General features: G+C 43.0%; 1 protein-coding gene across 3 annotated transcripts in view; it reads right to left on the bottom strand.

Annotated features, from left to right (window-relative positions):
* The window catches only part of Pag1 (phosphoprotein membrane anchor with glycosphingolipid microdomains 1), a 150,476-nt gene that overhangs the window by 128,633 nt on the left and 1,154 nt on the right, over positions 1-20,689 (bottom strand). The window lies entirely within an intron of this gene.

Raw genomic sequence — 20,689 nt, 5'->3', positions numbered from 1 at the left:
CAATGCATAACGGTCAGTTCTCAAGTCCATGGGGATAAAGACGTGCCACCCCTTAGCCCTCTTCAGTTCTTTCAGGGGAAAGGGGAAAGATAAAGGCCAACAAGATCAAGTGTCTTCTTTGCAATGTAGATATTTTCCTTTGGATCTACGACTCTAGCTTTGAGAAATAAAACTAAGCTCTTTTCTTAATCCTTAAATGTACTTTATGGAATAAAACATATACTATAGTTTACAAGTATGAGCCACAAACATAAATTTATGGTTTATCATATCTACATTTAAGTTTTTATTTTGTTATGTATTACAGGCTGACCTTGAACTTGTAATCCTTTGTCTTAGCCTCCCAAGTGCTTAAATTAGAGGCACGTATCACTACATCTAATCTACAATCACACTTTTGGGGGGTTATATTTTCTTTCTTTAATTAATTTTTTAAAATTAAATTTAAAAAATTTTAAATTAAAATTTATATTTCAAATGTTATTCCCCTTCCAGTTCTCCCCTCCACGAGTCCCCCTCCCCCTTCACCTCTTAGAAGGTATTCACCCACCTACCCACCCACTCCCACCTAACCTTTCTAGCATCCCCATTCTCTGGGATATCAAGCCTCCACAGGACCAAACACATCCCTTCCCACTGAGGCTAGACAAGGCAGTCCGCCCACGGATGCTCTTTGGTTGGTAGTTTAGTCCCTGGGAGCTCTGAGGGGTCTGATCAGTTGACACTGTTGTTCTTCCTTCAGTTCCTTCTGTCTGTCCTCTAACTCTTCCATAACGATCCCCCAAGCTCAGTCCAGGAGTTGGCTGTGGGTATCTGTATCTGTCATCTCAGTCATCTGCTTGCTTGTCGAGGTTTCCTGGGTTGTATGGCTATGCTCTTTCCATTTACACGCATGAGGGTCTATTTGTGCAATGGCCTAAGTTGCCAGACCTACCGTGCACTGGCTGCATGACCTTGGGCTGGATGTTTAATTGCACTGAGCCTACTTCCTAACCTGTAACTTCAAAAACTAAGCTTCTTTTGAATCTCATGGGGTTCACGTGAGAATCGAATGCGGCGTTAAAGAAAGAAAACAGTCCTCAGATATAATGTTTTTCTTGAAAACTGGCCCTTGTATCTCTGCTGAGACGAGCTACCTGGAAACTTAATGAAGCCTAGGTCCCACTCTCTTATTAGATAAACACCAAACCAGGACGTTGTTTCCTCCCTTCCTCCCCCCCCCTCCCTTTCCTTTTGAGATAGGAGCTCAATATCACAGGCTAGCTTCAACTCATCATTTATTTGACCTTGAAATACGCCTCCTCCTTCCTCTAGCTCTTGAGTGCTGTGATTATAGGCAAGTGCCACCATACGCAGTTTATATGATGTTGGTGACTGGACGCAGGAGCTCATGAGAGGTAGACAAGCACTCTACCAACTGAGCCACACGCCCAGTCCTGGAAGTCATCGCTTCTAACACACATTTTAACCAGTGAATTTAGCCTGCTACAGTCTCACCAGGCTGTGGCCACAGAAGAGGTATTCAAGAGCAGCATTTCAGCACCCAGTTGGCATACGATGTTTTGTACTAGGCTTGGACTCTGAGTTGCTATTTCTGGGCCTTATTTTTAAGCTATGTAACCGTGTGGGTATGTGAACATGAGTGCCGGTGTCCATAGAAGCCAGAAGAGAGGATGAACCCTCCTGAGCTAGAGCTGAATCTACTGTGTCCTGCCAGGTTTGGGTTCTAGGAAGCACACACAGGACCTCTGCAAGGGCAGCAAGCACTCAACCAAAGAGGCATCTCTGCAATTTTCACAATGGCTCTTGACATGGTCAATATTCAGGTATGTTTGAGTACCGCTACTTATTAACATCAGCTGTGTCCTACAAATCCATTAAGGTCAAGGCCCCAAAGCAGGACCCTTTAATCAGAATGACTGAGTAGGGACTAGTCAGCAATTTGTAGGCCTCCCCGGGGATGCTAATGTGTAGCTATCCTGGAAAACCACCACACAAAGGACCATGGCAAACACAGACAGTGTGGGGAGAGCACATTTAAATGAGGAGATAGTGTGTAACAGACTGTCAGCTTTTTAACAATGGAAAATGTGGGAAAGCAAAGAAATATGTACAATTCAGAAACACAGCAAGAGAAAACAGACAGGATGCCAGGGTAGGAAGAGAGTAACTCCTGAAATTACAGAGTCAGGGTCAATCACTAGCAAGGGGTGATCGCTGTGGTCGGGGTCAATCACACTAGCAAGGTGTGATCGCTGTGGTCAGGGTCAATCACACACACTGCAAGGGGTGATCGCTGTGGTCGGGGTCAATCACACACACTGCAAGGTGTGATCGCTGTGGTCGGGGTCAATCACACACACTGCAAGGGGTGATCGCTGTGGTCGGGGTCAATCACACACACTGCAAGGGGTGATCGCTGTGGTCGGGGTCAATCACACACACTGCAAGGGGTGATCGCTGTGGTCGGGGTCAATCACACACACTGCAAGGGGTGATCGCTGTGGTCGGGGTCAATCACACACACTGCAAGGGGTGATCGCTGTGGAAATCACTGGTGGACATGGGAGCAGCAGGAGGCACCCAAGGGCAGGAAAATGGGGTTCATGTTTCTACAACCAAATGTGGGTATTTACTCTTTCTATACTTTTTTTTTAAATTAGGTAATTTCCTCAATTACATTTCCAATGCTATCCAAAAAGTCCCCAATACACTCCCCCCCCCCAGTCCCCCACCCACCCACCCCCACCCCTTGGCCCTGGCATTCCCCTGTACTGGGGCATATAAAGTTGGCAAGTTCAATGGGCCTCTCTTTCCAGTGATGGCCGACTAGGCCATCTTTTGATACAAATGCAGCTAGAGTCAAGAGCTCTGGGGTACTGGTTAGTTCATAATAATGATCCACCTATGGGGTTGCAGTTCCCTTTAGCTCCTTGGGTACTTTCTCTAGCTCCTCCATTGGGGGCCCTGTGATCCATCCAATAGCTGACTGTGAGCATCCACTTCTGTGTTTGCTAGGCCCTGCATCATTCTGAGTGAGGTAACATATTCACAAAGGAACTCACACAATATGTACTCACTGATAAGTGGATATTAGCCCAAAAACTTAGGATACCCAAGATATAAGATACAATTTGTTAAACGCATGAAACTCAAGAAGAACGAAGCTAAAATTCATTCCTTTTAATAGCTGGGTAGTACTCCATTGTGTAAATGTACCACATTTTCTGTATCCATTCCTCTGTTGAGGGGCATCTGGGTTCTTTCCAGCTTCTGGCTATTATAAATAAGGCTGCTATGAACATAGTGGAGCATGTGTCCTTCTTACCGGTTGGAGCATCTTCTGGATATATGCCCAGGAGAGGTATTGCTGGATCCTCTGGTAGTACTATGTCCAATTTTCTGAGGAACCGCCAAACTGATTTCCAGAGTGGTTGTACCAGCTTGCAATCCCACCAATAATGAAGGAGTGTTCCTCTTTCTCCACATCCTCGCCAGCATCTGCTGTCACCTGAATTTTTGATCTTAGCCATTCTGACTGGTGTGAGGTGGAATCTCAGGGTTGTTTTGATTTGCATTTCCCTGATGATTAAGGATGTTGAACATTTTTTCAGGTGCTTCTCTGACATTCGGTATTCCTCAGGTGAGAATTCTTTGTTCAGTTCTGAGCCCCATTTTTTAACGGGGTTATTTGATTTTCTGGAGTCCACCTTCTTGAGTTCCTTATATATATTGGATATTAGTCCCCTATCTGATTTAGGATAGGTAAAGATCCTTTCCCAATCTGTTGGTGGTCTTTTTGTCTTATTGACGGTGTCTTTTGCCTTGCAGAAGCTTTGCAACTTTATGAGGTCCCATTTATCGATTCTCAATCTTACAGCGCAAGCCTTTGCTGTTCTATTCAGGAATTTTTCCCCTGTACCCATATCTTCGAGGCTTTTCCCTACTTTCTCCTCTATAAGTTTCAGTGTCTCTGGTTTTATGTGGAGTTCCTTAATCCACTTAGATTTGACCTTGGTACAAGGAGATAGGAATGGATCAATTCGCATTCTTCTACATGATAACCGCCAGTTGTGCCAGCACCATTTGTTGAAAATGCTGTCTTTTTTCCACTGGATGGTTTTTGCTCCCTTGTCAAAGATCAAGTGACCATAGGTATGTGGGTTGATCTCAGGGTCTTCAATTCTGTTCCATTGGTCTACTTGTCTGTTGTTATACCAGTACCATGCAGTTTTTATCACAATTGCTCTGTAGTAGAGCTTTAGGTCAGGCAGACCAATTTCCCTTATGAATATTGACGCAAAAATCCTCAATAAAGTTCTCGCTAACCGAATTCAAGAACACATCAAAACAATCATCCATCCTGACCAAGTAGGATTCATCCCAGGGATGCAAGGATGGTTCAATATACGAAAATCCATCAACGTAATCCATTATATAAACAAACTCAAAGACAAAAACCACATGATCATCTTGTTAGATGCTGAAAAAGCATTTGACAAAATCCAACACCCATTCATTATAAAAGTCTTGGAAAGATCAGGAATTCAAGGCCCATACCTAACCATGAGAAAAGCAATATACAGCAAACCAGTAGCCAACATCAAAGTAAATGGTGAGAAGCTGGAAGCAATCCCACTAAAATCAGGGACTAGACAAGGCTGCCCACTCTCTCCCTACCTATTCAACATTGTACTTGAAGTCCTAGCCAGAGCAATTAGACAACAAAAGGAGATCAAGGGGATACAAATCCGAAAAGAAGAAGTCAAAATATCGCTTTTTGCAGATGATATGATAGTATACATAAGTGACCCTAAAAATTCCACCAGAGAACTCCTAAGCCTGATAAATAGCTTCGGTGAAGTAGCTGGATATAAAATTAACTCAAGCAAGTCAATGGCCTTTCTGTACACAAAGGATAAACAAGCAGAGAAGGAAATTAGGGAAACAACACCCTTCTCAATAGTCACAAACAATATAAAATACCTTGGCGTGACTCTAACTAAGGAAGTGAAAGATCTGTATGACAAGAACTTCAAGTCCCTGAAGAAAGAAATTAAAGAAGATCTCAGAAGATGGAAAAACCTCCCATGCTCGTGGATTGGCAGGATCAACATTGTAAAAATGGCTATCTTGCCAAAAGCAATCTACAGATTCAATGCAATCCCCATCAAAATTCCAACTCAATTCTTCAACGAATTGGAAAGGGCAATCTGCAAATTCATCTGGAACAACAAAAAACCTAGGATAGCAAAAACTCTTCTCAAGGATAAAAGAACCTCTGGAGGAATCACCATACTCTTTCTATACTTGTGACTCATCTTCAGTATGCTGGCAACACAACTGAGAACCTAACAAACAGAAGCAGTAAAGAAATAAAAATAATAGAAACAGATAAACCATTGCAATCCAGGGCCTAGCACATATTCCCGAGGGTTTTACGGTCACTAAGACAACCGCCTCATCTTACTCACCCTGGAGACCTTCAGCACTTGATTGACATTTTAAATTAAGTTATAATTAATTCTTTGAACATTTCACACAATGTATTTTGATTCTATTTAACCCACTACCCCCACTCCTCCCAGGTCATCTTCATTCCCTTATACCCCCAACTTCACGTCTTTAAAAAAAATTATTCTGGAGTTCAATTTGTGCTGTTTGCATGCAGGGTGTGGAGCCGTCCACAGTACTGTGGTTGTGCTGGCAGGGTCCCATCCTTTAAGAGGGCTGATTTTCCCTCCACTTGATGCTCTCCATTGTCACTATCTCCTCAGCCAGGGATGGAATTGTGAGCCCCTTCGCACTCCATGCTAGAACGCTGACTGGCTTGCTCTTGAACAGGCAACTGCAACAGCTGTGAGCTGCCTTTTGAGATCGTGTTCGCGGCTGGATGATGGTCCTATATAGCAGAGGCCAGCCATCTCAGATGCTCCTGTGAATGCATATCTTTTTCTCTATTGTTGATGTGATAGTACACTTGGCTCTTTCATAAATGGGTCTCACAATCTCAAATATGTTTTTATCAAGGATACTTACAGTGATAGAATATACATTTACTTGTTTTAAAAAAGCAAACCTTATTCCTGGGGGCGGGGGAATGGGAGAGGGAATAGGAGTTCCAAAACAAAACCCCAAACAAAGAAAAACAAAACAAATGAGCTCTGGCGTACCTTAGGAAAGCATGGATATCTGGAACTGATCACAGACGGGAAGTTCATGAGTAAATGACTAGCCATCACTGTTTGCCATCGCTAGGCACACTATTTTACATGACAATGAATAACTGGACAATACAGAACATGCCTAGGCTCTGCTCTGAGCCAGTGTCCTCCTGAGCGGTGAGTGCAGTGGAGATCCCGCACAGCTCCCATCACAGCTCCCATGATGCCCCTTGAGCTCTCAGTACTTTCATCTACCACAAGAAAGCTTTTCCTAGCGGACTCTCTCCCCCAGTCTTCACGCCTTTCTATACTGCCTATTTTCTCATTCCACAACCTTGTGATAGGTAGGTGTAAGGACTGCCAAGCTACCTGGACTGAAAACTGGGAATGCTGCCCATGGATTTTCTTCATGAATTGTTAAGTATTCACTTAGTCATTTTGTGCGTTGTGTGGGCATGCTCACATGCCCATGAGTGTGTTATCACTTGAGCACATGTGTACATGTGCAGCCTGTAGTCTACAGAAGGCATCCCCCTCTTTGCTCCCACTTTAGTTATTAAGAAGAAGCTCTCTTGCTGACTGTCAGGCGAGTCCCTAATCTGGCTTTTCACGTGAGTGAGTGAACGCAGAACCTAGGGCCTTATGCTGATGTAGCAAACACAACTGGGCCCTCTCCCCAGCCATATCCCGGGATATCCTTTTAACGTCATCATCATCATCATCATCTCAGTCTCTCCAGGCCCCAATTCTGAAGTAGGTGAGGGCCTTAGTTACGGTTTCATTGCTGTGAAGAGACACCCTGGCCATGGCAACTCTTATAATGGAAAACATTTAACTGGGGCTGGCTTACAGTTTAAGATGTTAGTCCAAGGTAGATCAATAGAATAGAATTGAAGACCCAGAAATGAACCCACACACCTATGGTCACTTGATCTTTGACAAAGGAGCTAAAACCATCCAGTGGGAAAAAAGACAGCATTTTCAACAAATGGTGCTGGCACAACTGGAGGTTGTCATGTAGAAGAATGCGAATTTATCCATTCTTATCTCCTTGTACAAAGCTCAAGTCTAAGTGGATCAAGGAACTCCACATAAAGCCAGAGACACTGAAACTTATAGAGGAGAAAGTGGGGAAGAGCCTTGAAGATATGGGTACAGGGGGAAATTTCCTCAAGAGAACACCAATGGCTGTGCTGTAAGATCAAGAATTAACAAATGGGACATCATAAAATTGCAAAGCTTCTGTAAGGCAAAGGACACTGTCAATAAGACAAAAAGGTCACTAACAGATTGGGAAAAGATCTTTACCAATCCTAAATCCGATAGAGGGCTAATATCCAATATAGAAAAAGAACTCAAGAAGTTAGACTCCAGAAAACCAAATAACCCTATTAAAAATGGAGTGCAGAGCTAAACAAAGAATTCTCAACTGAAGAATGGCTGAGAAGCACCTAAAAAATGTTCAACACTCTTAGTCATCAGGGAAATGCAAATCAAAACAACCCTGAGATTCTATCTCACACCAGTCAGAATGGCTAAGATCAAAAAGACAGATGACAGCAGGTACTGGAGAGGATGTGGAGAAAGAGGAACACTCCTCCATTGTTGGTGGGATTGCAAACTTGTACAACCACTCTGGAAATCAGTTTGGTGGTTCCTCAGAAATTGGACATAGTACTACTGAAGGATCCAGCAATACCACTTTTGGGCATAAACCCAGAAGATGCTACAACATGTAATAAGGACACATACTCCACTATGTTCATAGCAGCCTTATTTATAATAGCCCGAAGCTGGGAAGAACCCAGACATCCCTCAACAGAGGAATTAATACAGAAAATGTGGTACATTTATACAATGGAGAACTACTCTGTTATTAAAAACAATGAATTTATGAAATTCTTAGAAGACAAATGGATGGATCTGGAGGATATCATCCTGAGTGAGGTAACCCAATAACAAAAGAACACATATGATATGCACTCACTGATAAGTGGATATTAGCCCAGAAGCTCAGAATACCCAAGACACAATTCGCAAATCACATGAAACTCAAGAAGAAGGAAGACTAAAGTGTGGATATTTCAGTCCTTCTTAGAAGGGGAAACAAAATACCCATGGAAGGAGTTACAGAGACAAAGTGTGAAGCAGAGACTGAAGGAGTAACTATCCAGAGACTGCCCCACCTGTGGATCCATCCCATGTACAGTCACCAAACCCAGATACTATTGTGGAGGCCAACAAGAGCTTGCTGACAGGAGCCTGATATAGTTGTCTCTTGAGAGGCTCTGCAGGTGCCTGACAAATACAGAAGTGGATGCTCACAGCCATCCATTGGATGGAGCACAGGGTCCCCAATAAAGGAGCTAGAGAAAGTACCCAAATAGCTGAAGAGGTTTGCAGAGGAACAATATGAACTAACCAGTACCCCCAGAGCTCCCTGGGACTAAACCACTAACCAAAGAAAACACATGGTGGGACTCACGGCTTTAGCTGCACATGCAGCAGAGGATGGCTTAGTCAGTCATCAATGGGAGGAGAGGCTCTTGGTCCTGTGAAGGTTCTATGCCCCAGTACAGGGGAATGCCAGAGCCAGGAAGCAGGAGTGGTTGCATTGGTGAGCAGGGGGAGGGAGGAAAGGATGGGGGTTTTCAGAGGGGAAACTAGGAAAGGGGATAACATTTGAAACATAAACAAAGAAACAAAGAAAATATCTAATAAAAAAAAAGAAACAAAAAGAGGTTTAGTCCATTATCATATGGCTTACAGCTTCAGAGGTTTAGTTTATTATCATCAAGGTTGGAAGCATAGCAGCGTGCAGGCAGACAGGGTACTGGAGAAGGAGCTGAGAGTTCTACATCTTGATCTGAAGGCAGCAGAACCAAACTGGGTGCCACCGGGGTATAGTCTGAGCATGGCTACAATCCAGGCTTGTCACAAAGAGTTGGAACCACAAACCACAGCCTGGCTGGCCATATTGTATCCAAACCCGGCCTTCATTCACTAACCCAAAGAGCTGACTTGGCCCTGTATCAAGTCTGATAGAAAGCTAACATTGTGGCTTGGCCATCTAAAATGTGGATATGGCAGAGGGGATGAGGGGACAAGGAGATGATAAATGAAAGTGAGTACCCTTGGGTTCTCACAAAACTTCATAAGGCTGAAATGTAAACATTTCTGAAAACTGGATTCCTTATTTTCTACGTGAATTTGCTCCAAAACTTCACTTGAACTGCTTTAGGGTTTTCCTTTATGCAGCTAAATATAAATATTGATTCACTTTGGTACAGAAGTGACTACAATTTCTAGAAATTAGCAATCCATGAGTCGCACTGCCTTTCTTTAGCGGGAGCACTGTACTGCCTTTCTTTAGCGGGAGCACTGCACTGCCTATCTTTAGCGGGAGCACTGCACTGCCTTTCTTTAGCGGGAGCACTGCACTGCCTTTCTTTAGCGGGAGCACTGCACTGCCTTTCTCTAGCGGGAGCACTGCACTGCCTTTGTAAAAGCCGGCTTTTGTTTGTCTCACTGTGTAGCCTTGCCTGGTCTGAAACTTGCTATGTAGACCAGGCTGGCCTCAAGGTCACAGCTTTCCTGGGCCTCCACCTCTGGGTGGTAAGATGAGCGCTGTCATGGCCCATGTAACAGCTGAGCTACACTGGCATTGGGAGAGGTGGCCTTTGCACCGCCTCCAGACAGGCAGGGTTCCCAGTGTTGATTCTTTTGATGTTCCCCCAAATGATACAGGCACTTGCTTGACCTCAGCTCGGTGATTTCTACATGATTTTATTGGATCGATTCACTAGGCGAAGAGTTCAGGATATCAGAGACAAGCCGAAAAGCAGGCACATGGTCTACTCTAAAACACGACTGCACTGCACACAGGCATATCTTCCTGGCTGTATGTCTTCACTTTAATGAACATATCCAAATCTGCTTACAGTATGTAAATATGAGCAATGAAAAAGTGATACTGACTTTGAAGAAAAGATGACAAATTACATTTTTACTGGTAAAAATTAGAATTCCAAATGAAATGTTTGGACGATTTTTTTTTTTTTTAAGGTGAAGCACAGAGAAAGACAAGTGAGATACAGAAGGGCCAGGTCATGGCTGCAGGGACAGTGGCAGGGACAGTAGAGAGCCTGGAGACTCCCTGTGACAGGCTCAGGGCTCCTCTGGGAACTAAGCAGCTCCAGCGTGACAGGAGTCGTCCCGCTCTGTGCGTTCCTAACGCCAGAGCACACTGCTCAGTTAGCACAGACTACGGCACACAGGAGTACACCTCCAATAGGATGCGAAAGATTTTATCCTCAACTCATAGAGCAACATTTTGCTATGTCAACAGCACCCTCCTCTCTTAACATTTCAGATGAACAGCCCTGAAGTGAGAAGACAGTAAGAGCTACCTGTTCCTGAACAGTAGGGAACATGAAGACTCTTACTTGTTAAAGACGGGTATCACTGTAGACAGAGAACACAATGAACGGGGGTTCTCTGAATACAGACATCGGCATCGTATGTGAAAAAAAGATGAGAAAGTCTCTTTATTCTCCATGTAACTGTGGAGAAGTAAAAGGATTATTCCAGCCCAGGGATTGTGGAGCTCTTGAAAATACATAGAAAAGGGTCTAAATGCCAAATGCCCTGTGGCCATGAGCAGTCTGAGCAGCATGCACACCGCAGCCAGCATGGCTTTGGTTATTAGGAATTGTATCTAACTGCTTTGAAAATGCTATTGAATATTTATTAAAAGAAAAGATGCATGATAATTCAGGTTTTGACATGCTACTATTAGCAAATGACTCATCTGGTTGGCAAGGTTATGAACTGTGGAGGGAGGGACAGTTAGCTTTAGGAGCAAGGGTGATACACTGTGTACTGCTGTGGTCTCACTGGCTGCCGTGTCTGGCAGCCCCACTCCTAACATCTCAGTCTGGATGATGCTGAATTGTTTTAACAAGATTCTAAAAGCATTCGGTTCCAATGCCACTTTAGAGGCATTAAATTTTTATGCTCTCTCTCCTTCCTGCCCCCGTTCGTTCTCTCTCTCTCTCTCTCTCTCTCTCTCTCTCTCTCTCTCTCTCTCTCCTTTCTTTCTCTCTCTCTCTCTGTCTCTGTCTTGTGTGTGTGTTGTTTTATGTTTGTTTGTTTTTTAAGACAAGGTCTCAAGGCTGTCCTGAAACTGCGTAGACCAGGCTAGGTTTGAACTCGCATTGCGAGTTCAATCCCTCTGCTTCCAGAGCACTGGGATTACAGGAGTGTGCCACTCAACTTTAGTCATTGAACATTACACAAAGCTAATATTTGAGCTCAAGATGTGCATTTTGGCCAACATGATCAATACAGTAAAGTCAAAGAAAGATATTAACCCTATTAAGTATGTACAATTATTTATGAGAATTCATGCTATCACTTTGCTTAAATATATCTTTATTTATCATTTTAGCAAAACAAAGTATGAGTTTTAACCCTGATGGCAAAATTTAGTCACCTCATGTGACACCAGCCTAGTTCTTAATTAATTCTGTATTTCTTGTTACTTTCTTATACATAAAAAAGCTATTGTAGATAGTTTATATGTTAATTTCTAAAACTCAAATAGGCTTAAAGTATTTGCATTCTGTCATGTGAACCCCTCCACAGGCGTATATAGATTTAGGACTCTGAAACTGGAACCATGGAATTCCTAAATTCACTAAGAGAGACCATCACATTATGCAAAAACACTGTACTCAAACTCAACTGTGCATATAATTATAGTATTCAAATTAGATCACCAATTTAGACATGTTCTATCACGTCGAGTATAAAGAACATAAAAATGTATGACTGAAATCCAACAGGACTTAGAAGAAATGTAGCTACTCTTTTTTAGGAAGTGGAAACTCGTAGTACATGCTATAATGAAATATCAGTAGGAAAGCCAGCTTGACTGTTCATGTATGTGGATGAGATACAGTACGGTAGTGTGAGTCACCTGAAGAACAGAAGCCTAACCGCTTTCTCTTTTACAATATTTGCATTGGGATAAAATTGGAACCCATCAGGCATGAAAAGAACAAATTAATCTTCATTCGACATATTATAAAGTACAATAAAATCATATTTAAAGTACCATAATGCTCTACATTGTTACTTAGATTTTCATGTGCCTATATTGTAATTTCTCACTGCAATGGATTAAGGCTGGTACACTACTGTGTGGGACAATAATTACCAGACTAAGATAGTTGCCTTACATTTTTATTAACATTTTAGAATTTACAAATGTCTCATTATTAAAAAAATAATTGCCATCCAATGAATTAAAAGAGAAAAAGAGCCATCCACTGAAGACACAGTCAGCCCCTTTAGATTTTCCTACTGAAGCTAGAGTGTAAAACTGGCCCATGAGAACTGACTCTGACATCTGGGGACAGCACTGGCAACAGCCTTTGCTACTTGCTAGGAAGTGCTTTCATCTGCAAATTGCCAGCTAGCAGACCTTAGGATACACTGTGTGTGTGTGTGAGATAAAAATGCAACGTTATAAACTTTTTCAATAGTTATGAGAGTACATATCCATTTCACAACTAAGTCAAGCATTACTGCACATATGTATGTATCTATATATGATTTGATGACAATATTAAGGAAATTTTGGACTGTTCAGAGCCAAAATACAAGTTGTGGAACAGGCATCTTTAGAGTTATACTGCATCATCTTGTAGCACTTAGGTAAGAAGACAATGCCCGTGTAAGACTTCAGCCTTATATTGGTAACATAACAGCTGCTTCCACAAGCCAAAATATGCCTATTGGTTCATATGACCAAAGCAGTCAAGAACATTATTAAGGGAAACCAATAGTTTAAACCTAACTTGGCTGGGTTTTGTCTGATATACTTGTAGCACAAAATGCACATGCAGAATGGCCCTCACACACAGCAGAAACTGCAATTATTAAGGAATATATTCCCACAAAGAACAAATTTAAGTACAAGAATTTCAGTTTAAAATATTAGGCCTCGAGGCTTTATGGATAGAAGCTTTTTAAAAAGTCAGCACCAATAACAGAAAAAAAGCTTGGTTTATAGATGAAACCCCATTCCCCAGCTTAACTAAATGTATTTGCATAAATCACCTTTGGCCCATTACATGGAGGAATTGTAGTCAGCAACAGTTTCTAGTGTTGATGCTTTAAGGGAATCAACTTTTTTTTTTTTTTTTTGCAAATTAACTTTAAAAGAGACGGAAGGATTCCATCCTCCTCCAAGTTTACCTTTCGTTGCAAATGATACAAAAGCATCTTAGAATCATCTGGACCCACAATGTGAAGCCAGAACATCGGAGTTGGGGTCTGACGACCTGAATCATTTAGCAGCTGGGCCTCTCCTCTGGCCTCTATTTCAAGTTACCAGTTTCTGTAACATACTGTAATGGCTTAAATGCAAAATGTTCTGCTCTAGCAGCAGTTCTCAACCTGTGAGGCACAACTCTCTTTTGGGGGGGTGGGGAGGTGGGTGTTGCAGGACCCTTCCACAGGAGTCGCCTAGTACCACTTGAAAACAAACTTACACTATGATTCATAGCAGTAGCAAAATTCCAGTTATGAAGTAGCAATGAAATAACTTTATAGTTAGAGTCACCACAATATGAAGACTGTATTAAAGGATCACAGAATTAGGAAGGTTGAGAACCACTGGTTGATAGGCTCACATATGTGAGTCCTGGGTCCCCAGCTGTCACGGAGGGAGGGCTTTGGGGCTTTATAGCTCAGTTCCATTTCCTGTTCTCTTCTTGCTTCCTGACTGCACATGCAATGTGACCAGCCACCCTCTGTATCCATGGCATCTCTATGGTGACACACTCATTACTTCTTAGTCTTCTAAAAAAACATCTGATGCTGTTCTTGTCAGATATTTAGTCACAACATTAAAAAAGTAACTGGGACAGGGAGGAGCTTTACCGTCAGGTAAAAACTAAAGGGCGAAGCATGTGAGTACGGACAGGAATGGAAGCACAGAAACTATCTCCATGGCTAATAAATACTCCACATTGTCTACAATATAAAACAAATGAAAATCATGGCATGCTATATACAGAACACCTCAGACAGTCCAATGGGCTAGACACGTCACGAGTCTTGCAAGTACTGGCACACAGTGCCACCTTTCTAATGACAGCACACCATGTGAAAGCGTAGTTGTTTGTGAACTTGGACTGTGCTGCTGTTCACGTCCCATCCACGCACTCCTGCTTGCACGGAGGATCAAGCACTTTATGCGTTAAGAAGGCGTGTTTCCCATCCTTCCCACTCTGCCAGTGCCTGCACTCCTCTGATCATGATGGGGAAAATTAAAGGAAAAGAAAACAACATGATGTCCATACTCCATTAGTAGACTGAGTTCAGGATCGTACTTCATTCCTGAACGGCATCCTACCTACCATCCAGAGTCTTATACTGATGGAGGGGAACTGAAAGCCACCAGGCAATCGCCCCATCTCCGGTGCAGACACAAGTGAAGGAACAGCATTCTGCCCTGTGGCACCTCCGGTTTCACTTCTGTGTCCCCGGCTCACACTCAGCCAAGCGCCTCACCCTGCTCTGCCTCTGGCTTCTGTCATTTCTTTCTTTTTTTTTTTTTTTTGTCAAAAATTTCTCTCAGTTAGCTTTCTATCCCATCTCCTTTATCTTTCTGTGTGCCACCCTGGCCTTGACTTTATTTTTTATTCTACACGTTCTCTCAGGTTGACCAGCAGCCTCAACAACCATTTCATGTACTCTGTTATCTAGAGCACGGTGAGGCCGTTTTATACACACAGGTGAGAGTCATACTATATCCAAGATATCTCAGTGGACTCGATACCTTAATAAGCTGCAAATGGATGATAAGTCTCCATCTGCACCTCAGTGGTTGCCTTGAATTTTAAGCTGGCAGCTTGCATAGAATCTCTAGGCTCTGATGTCCCTCTGGTGCCTCACACTGCATAAATCCACAGCTTGTCACCTTCCCCTGTGGAACGCTCCACCCTCTGTGCTCACTGTCATCACCAATGGAACTTTTATCTCTTCAGTGATCTGAGCGAGGTCATCTGGGGAGGCTCTTCAGCGTCCCTGCCACCTCCTTGCTTCTACCCCCGCCCCCTGCCCTCAGCGCCTATACCCTTACCAGTCTGAACTCAGACTTTAATGGCTTCCCTTTTCGGTCTCCTAGTTCACTTGTTTTGTCGATGCACCAGGTTGAACATTCTAAACCGACAGCCTAGGCCAGGCCTGGCAGTACTGGATGGTCACCCCAGCTACTGTGGTTAAGGCAAGGGGATTACTCGGGCTGCAGACTGAATTCAAGGCCAGCCCAAGCAAATCGGTCTCAAAATAAAAAGCGAGCAGAACCCTGGGATACAGCTCAGGCGCTTCAGATTCGAGAGGCCCCGAATCCAACCCCAGAACTCACTCTCACCCCAGGACCAAGTCTGGCCACCAAGACACTTCACTTCACTACCCAGCTCAGTAATGTCATCCATCTGCCCCAACCCCCGAACCACGGACCCAGACCAAGTACCATCTCCTGAAGGAAAGCCACATTCTTTTTTTTTTTTTAATTCCTGTATTTTTCATTTATTTTTATTGAGTCTTTTCTTTGACAATTGTATGGAGCGACTTATCCCGAACAGCTTATCTCCTAAAATACATATCTGAAAAATCCAAATGAGTATCAATCACTTTCACCAAACTTGATGCATGCACAGCCAAGCTGCTGGCGGCTGGTTAAGTGTGAATCAGAGGCACACAGCTCTTTTTAGACGTCACACATGAAATAATAAGGCTACTCAGTACGGTTGCCAGGTGCTGAGGACAGGCTATGTTAGCAGCTGGCCCTCTCTTTAACAGTAAGTCACTGCGCTGTGCTGTGCGGCTTTCCCGCCCTGACTTACAGCCTGTGCTGCTTCAGGATCATTTCCCACCCCACACAGCTGGGACAGCGAGGCACGGGTACACGTCAGGGTAAAGGACTGGAGTGGGCGAAGCGGCCAACAGTGACGGACCAGATGCATGAGGAGTACATTCAGAGAGGCCTAAGCACGTAGGCCGACTATGCAGGAGGACAGGTGACAAGAGCTGACACACTCACACCTTTGGTCCTTTGAGGAAGACAGGGGAAGCTCATCCCTTGCAGATAAAGAGTGGAGGTGATATATTAGGTTGGGCCAGCTGGAGGCTTACGAAGGGTTGCCAGCAACGTTAAAGTACATGCCATAAAGTGCACAGGGGCTCAAATGCTCTGTGCTTTAATAAAGGCCATGGTCAGGTCGAATTTCCTGTCCCCTGGCAGTCTATATTTAGAAAGGAGAAAGCAGAGTTTTAAAATAAGTTTTTAATCACTCGCTGGTTTAAAACTCATCCAGTCTTACAGTCTAGCATAGGAACAGAGGCGCTATCCAGCCTATGCCTGAATGTTACGATGATTGACTAACTTTTCAATTACACCCGAAATGATGTTGGTTCCAATGTGAAATCGAGAGGGGAAATGGGGCTGAAGATATAGCTCAGCGGCAGGCAGAGGGCTTGGTCTCCAGGCAGTGAGTCTGTCTCTCTGCTTTCCCCCTCCCCTTCCTCCTCCCCCTCCCCCTCTTCCTCCCCCTTCCCCTGCAGAGGTATTATCTCACAGAAGGGTTTGAGAATCTAACAGTATGGCTTTAGAGTCTCTGCTTTTTATCCGGACTGGAGTCAGGAAGGCTACACCACAGACATGGGAGCTTGCATGCAATGCATTTGTTCTGATCCCTACTTGTTAGATATGTGGGTGCATTTAAAAAAACACACAGTCATACCACAAATAACTACTGCTGCTGTTGTAACTTTGACATTTTTAGATTTAAATAAACTTTAAAAAATCATTTGAGAAAAATCTTAGGCCTTTCTACTTCTCCTTTGTTCGAGGACAATGATGCAAACCTCAGACTCAAAGCACAAATGAAGCAAGTTTGCCTCACCACCCTTCCGGAAGCACTCAAACTTCTTACTTACAGAGTAACACGTGGCTTTCGCTCCTTCTTTCTCACAAAGTGAAATGTGGTTTTTGATTTCTAACATAAATTAAGCTTAAGCTTCTACCTTGACAAAAATACTGAGATGGTACTTCTTATTTAGCCAATCCAAGCTGTGGACGGGAAGGTCTGCAGAGCCTGAGACTGTCCATCTCTACTACAGAACTTACTACAATAGCTGAAAAACCAGAGGCAGGGGGATATTCTGTAAGGAATATCGAAAAGTTCTGAGCTCTACTTTTTCTTGCAAAACTTACTCATGTAATCTTGGATGCATTTCCTTTCTAGGCCCGTTTCTACGTCTGCAAAAGCACTACAGTACGGGAACTACCCAAAAGACTGGTGTCAGGGTGGAGGGAAACACTGTAGTAATGTTGCCATAAACAGCCAACACACAGCTCCCAGCTGAATATTACGATAAGAGCTCTTATCAGAAAGCATGACCAGTAGGGACTAGAAAAGTGATCAGATAAATCATGCTCAAGGCTGTCTTCTCTCAAATCTACCCCAAGCCCCTGAGCTCTGCAGCATCCTGCCCCTGTCTGTATAACTGTAAGTGTGTAACTTCCAAGTCAGCCCATACACTGAATGAGGAAGGGTCAAAATCAAGTCCCAGCTCCTCAGATAAAAAGTGAAAAATCCAAAGGAGTAATGCGATTAAGGAAGAGTAAACGTTCTTTACTCACTTCTATCCATATTAAAATTAATGTGCAGATTATATGCCTGAGCTTTCTCCCATCCATGGACTAAGCAGGCCCAAGCCTGCTTAGCTTCAGAAATCATATAAGATTGGGTGAATGAAGAGTAGGATGTCTGTAGTTGTACATCAGTCTTCTGAGAGCAAAAGAAAACGGATGTGTGTGTTTTGAGGGGGAAAGGATTTCTTGTAGATTTAAAAGTGACAACAGAAAATCCACTATAACAACACAAATAGGAAATAAAACATCCATATGGAAATTATTTTCACAGGGTTAGCTCTAGTTATAGCCATGTTCCAGGGAGACATTTGATCAGAAAATCCAGAACAGGGAACAGTTGGAATATAGCTACTGAGGCAAAGCATGTATGTATTGTTTGAAAAGGAAGAGAGAACTCGGTTGGTGGCAGGAGTTCTTTTTGGCATATTGCAGTTGTGGCTTTGTGCCTCCAAAGGCTCTCAGAAGCTCACTACTGGAAACTCACTGTTGAGCAGCTTTGGAGAGACAGATACACGGCACACACACACACACACACACACAGAGGGGGCGGGGGACCCAGAACATCAGCCAGGTCAGTGAGCATCCATCTTAGAGTACTTTTAGTGGTAAGGATATTAGCTAGGAGGGTTTCAGTAAACATTCACTCACCTGGGGGAGTCAGCTGCCTAGGAGCTTTCTATAGAAATTGATTTTAGTATCTAAAAGATAAAGACCAAAGACAGATACCATGGCATGTAGATGAACCTAAGAAAGCCACAAAGTACCAGCCACTCAATCACCCCACACCCTAGAACTCAGAAGAGAAACTCAACAGTCCATGGAGATTTTAAACCAAAATAGCTCGTATAGAATCTCCCAACAACTGCTTCCTATGGCTTTAAACCTAAGACTAAAGGAAGTGTGCCCATGGCTGTGATGGATAAATGATTTCCACTTCAGAACAATGAGTTCAAGATAAGCACAAGGCCCCATCTCTCTGCCTGAGTGGAGTTCTCCCTTGGACACTGGGCTATGCTCAGAGACAATGCTGGCTGATTATTGCTACTTGTGTCCATGTGGACCACAGACAGCAAAGACACAGGCTGCAGGGAGGCAGAATAGCAAGCATCAACCACCAATACAAAGTATCAAGTTACCCAACTTTTCTCTTTGGTTCTATAAATTTATAAACAGGGAAGAAAGAAGTAACAGAATCCAGTTTCAGCTGAAGGCAAAAACACCCTATCTTTCTCACAACAGCACTAAACGAGGTTTGCAACCAGGGCCTGGCATCTAATAACAAAGAGGTTGATGATAATAGTTTCCAGTCTCGAAGTAGGAGTGCTATTTAGCACTTTGCATACTTGAAACTTTAAACATAAACTTCCTGTGAAGAAAGGATAACCCACCCACATTGCTTGCAAGTTGAGGCAGCAGGGTCAAAGAACACAGATTCCAACAGGCATGTTTAAGATGCCAGCTCTAATTTCTACTACTTGATCTCCCTCGGCCTCAGTTTCTTTCTCTCTAACATCAAGACAAAGCCATCTCCATAGAAGGCCTTCAGGGAGGCACTGCTGGAGACAGTAAATCGAATATTAACATGTGGCCAGGGTGTTTATATCCTCTCTCCTATTACACATGTGCACTGCTTCTATTGACCTCCAGCAACAGCTGTTTAATGTCTACAGCTTATCCCAAGACAAATTTCCTTTCACAGCATGAAATTTTTTCCCCAAAGTCAGCCTACTATACTTGACGCCAGCTCAATACCTTCTCATCAGGATTCCACTTAAGCCTTGCACCACCCAACAAGGAAGGTACTGCAATTACACCCACTTATTTTACAGATGGAGACGCCGGGCACAGAATTCCGGTAACTTGCTCAGATTCAAAGCCAGCAATGGTGCCAACAGCCTGGTCTCTTGAAAGCCCACACTTGGACAAAATTTCTTCTAGGGGTCAGCACTTAATGCTCCTATAAACTACAATGTGATAACTAGCTTTTCAACGTTAAAATAATCTTTCTTTTTTCTTAGAATCCTTAAAATAAAAGCTATGCTTAAACCAGGTGCCTATAACTAGTTAGTTCATCTTGTTATATCCACTGAAGCACTTTAACCCATACATGCCTCTTTCTAAAGGTCACCTAAATAAATCTCATATTGACTCACATCCCTGAGCTTTTATTTCAAATCCATATTCATGTATGTATTTTTCTCTGTGCATATTTCTTTCCATCTATGGATACATGTGTATCACAGGGCAGCTGCAATATGAGCTACTTGGTTAATGCAAAGCTGGTACTCTAAATATTATCTTTCTTTATAACAGTCACTGCCTATCAGTCACACAGCAGGGCTGTATGGTATTTCAAAGAATTCCTTTTACAAATTTAATCAACTCAAATATTAAACATCAATGGCATTAATCCATTGCTCTGCTTAAAAGGAATCTCTAGGGGCAGCTGAGAACGAAAGGTTAAAGATTTCTACCCTTCAAAGTAGGCCACTGTAGCTACCTATAAATCATGCTCTTTGTTTATTAAGATAATTAAGGCCATCAGTGCACTTCACTTTCAGACTCAACAATTGTCTGGTATGAACAATCTCCACTTTTCCTAAAACAAAAGGGGATGTGTTCTAAAGAGGGTTCTGTGCATGCTCTCTGTATTGGTATTTTAAAGCATGATTTATGTATCTAATTCCTTGAACTGCCTTGAAAAAAATACACCAAGTTCTTCCTCCCATGCTCCCTATTAGGAGAAGACAGTCTAATTTAAAGACTGCCCTGTTTCTGACTATGAACCACTATA

The sequence above is a fragment of the Mus caroli genome, unplaced genomic scaffold (genome assembly GCF_978045245.1).
Source record: "Mus caroli unplaced genomic scaffold, Mus_caroli_1 scaffold_3, whole genome shotgun sequence".
Classification (NCBI taxonomy): Eukaryota; Metazoa; Chordata; class Mammalia; order Rodentia; family Muridae; genus Mus; species Mus caroli.
Note: the sequence above shows the minus strand (reverse complement) of the source record. Positions and strands in the feature narration are given on the sequence as shown.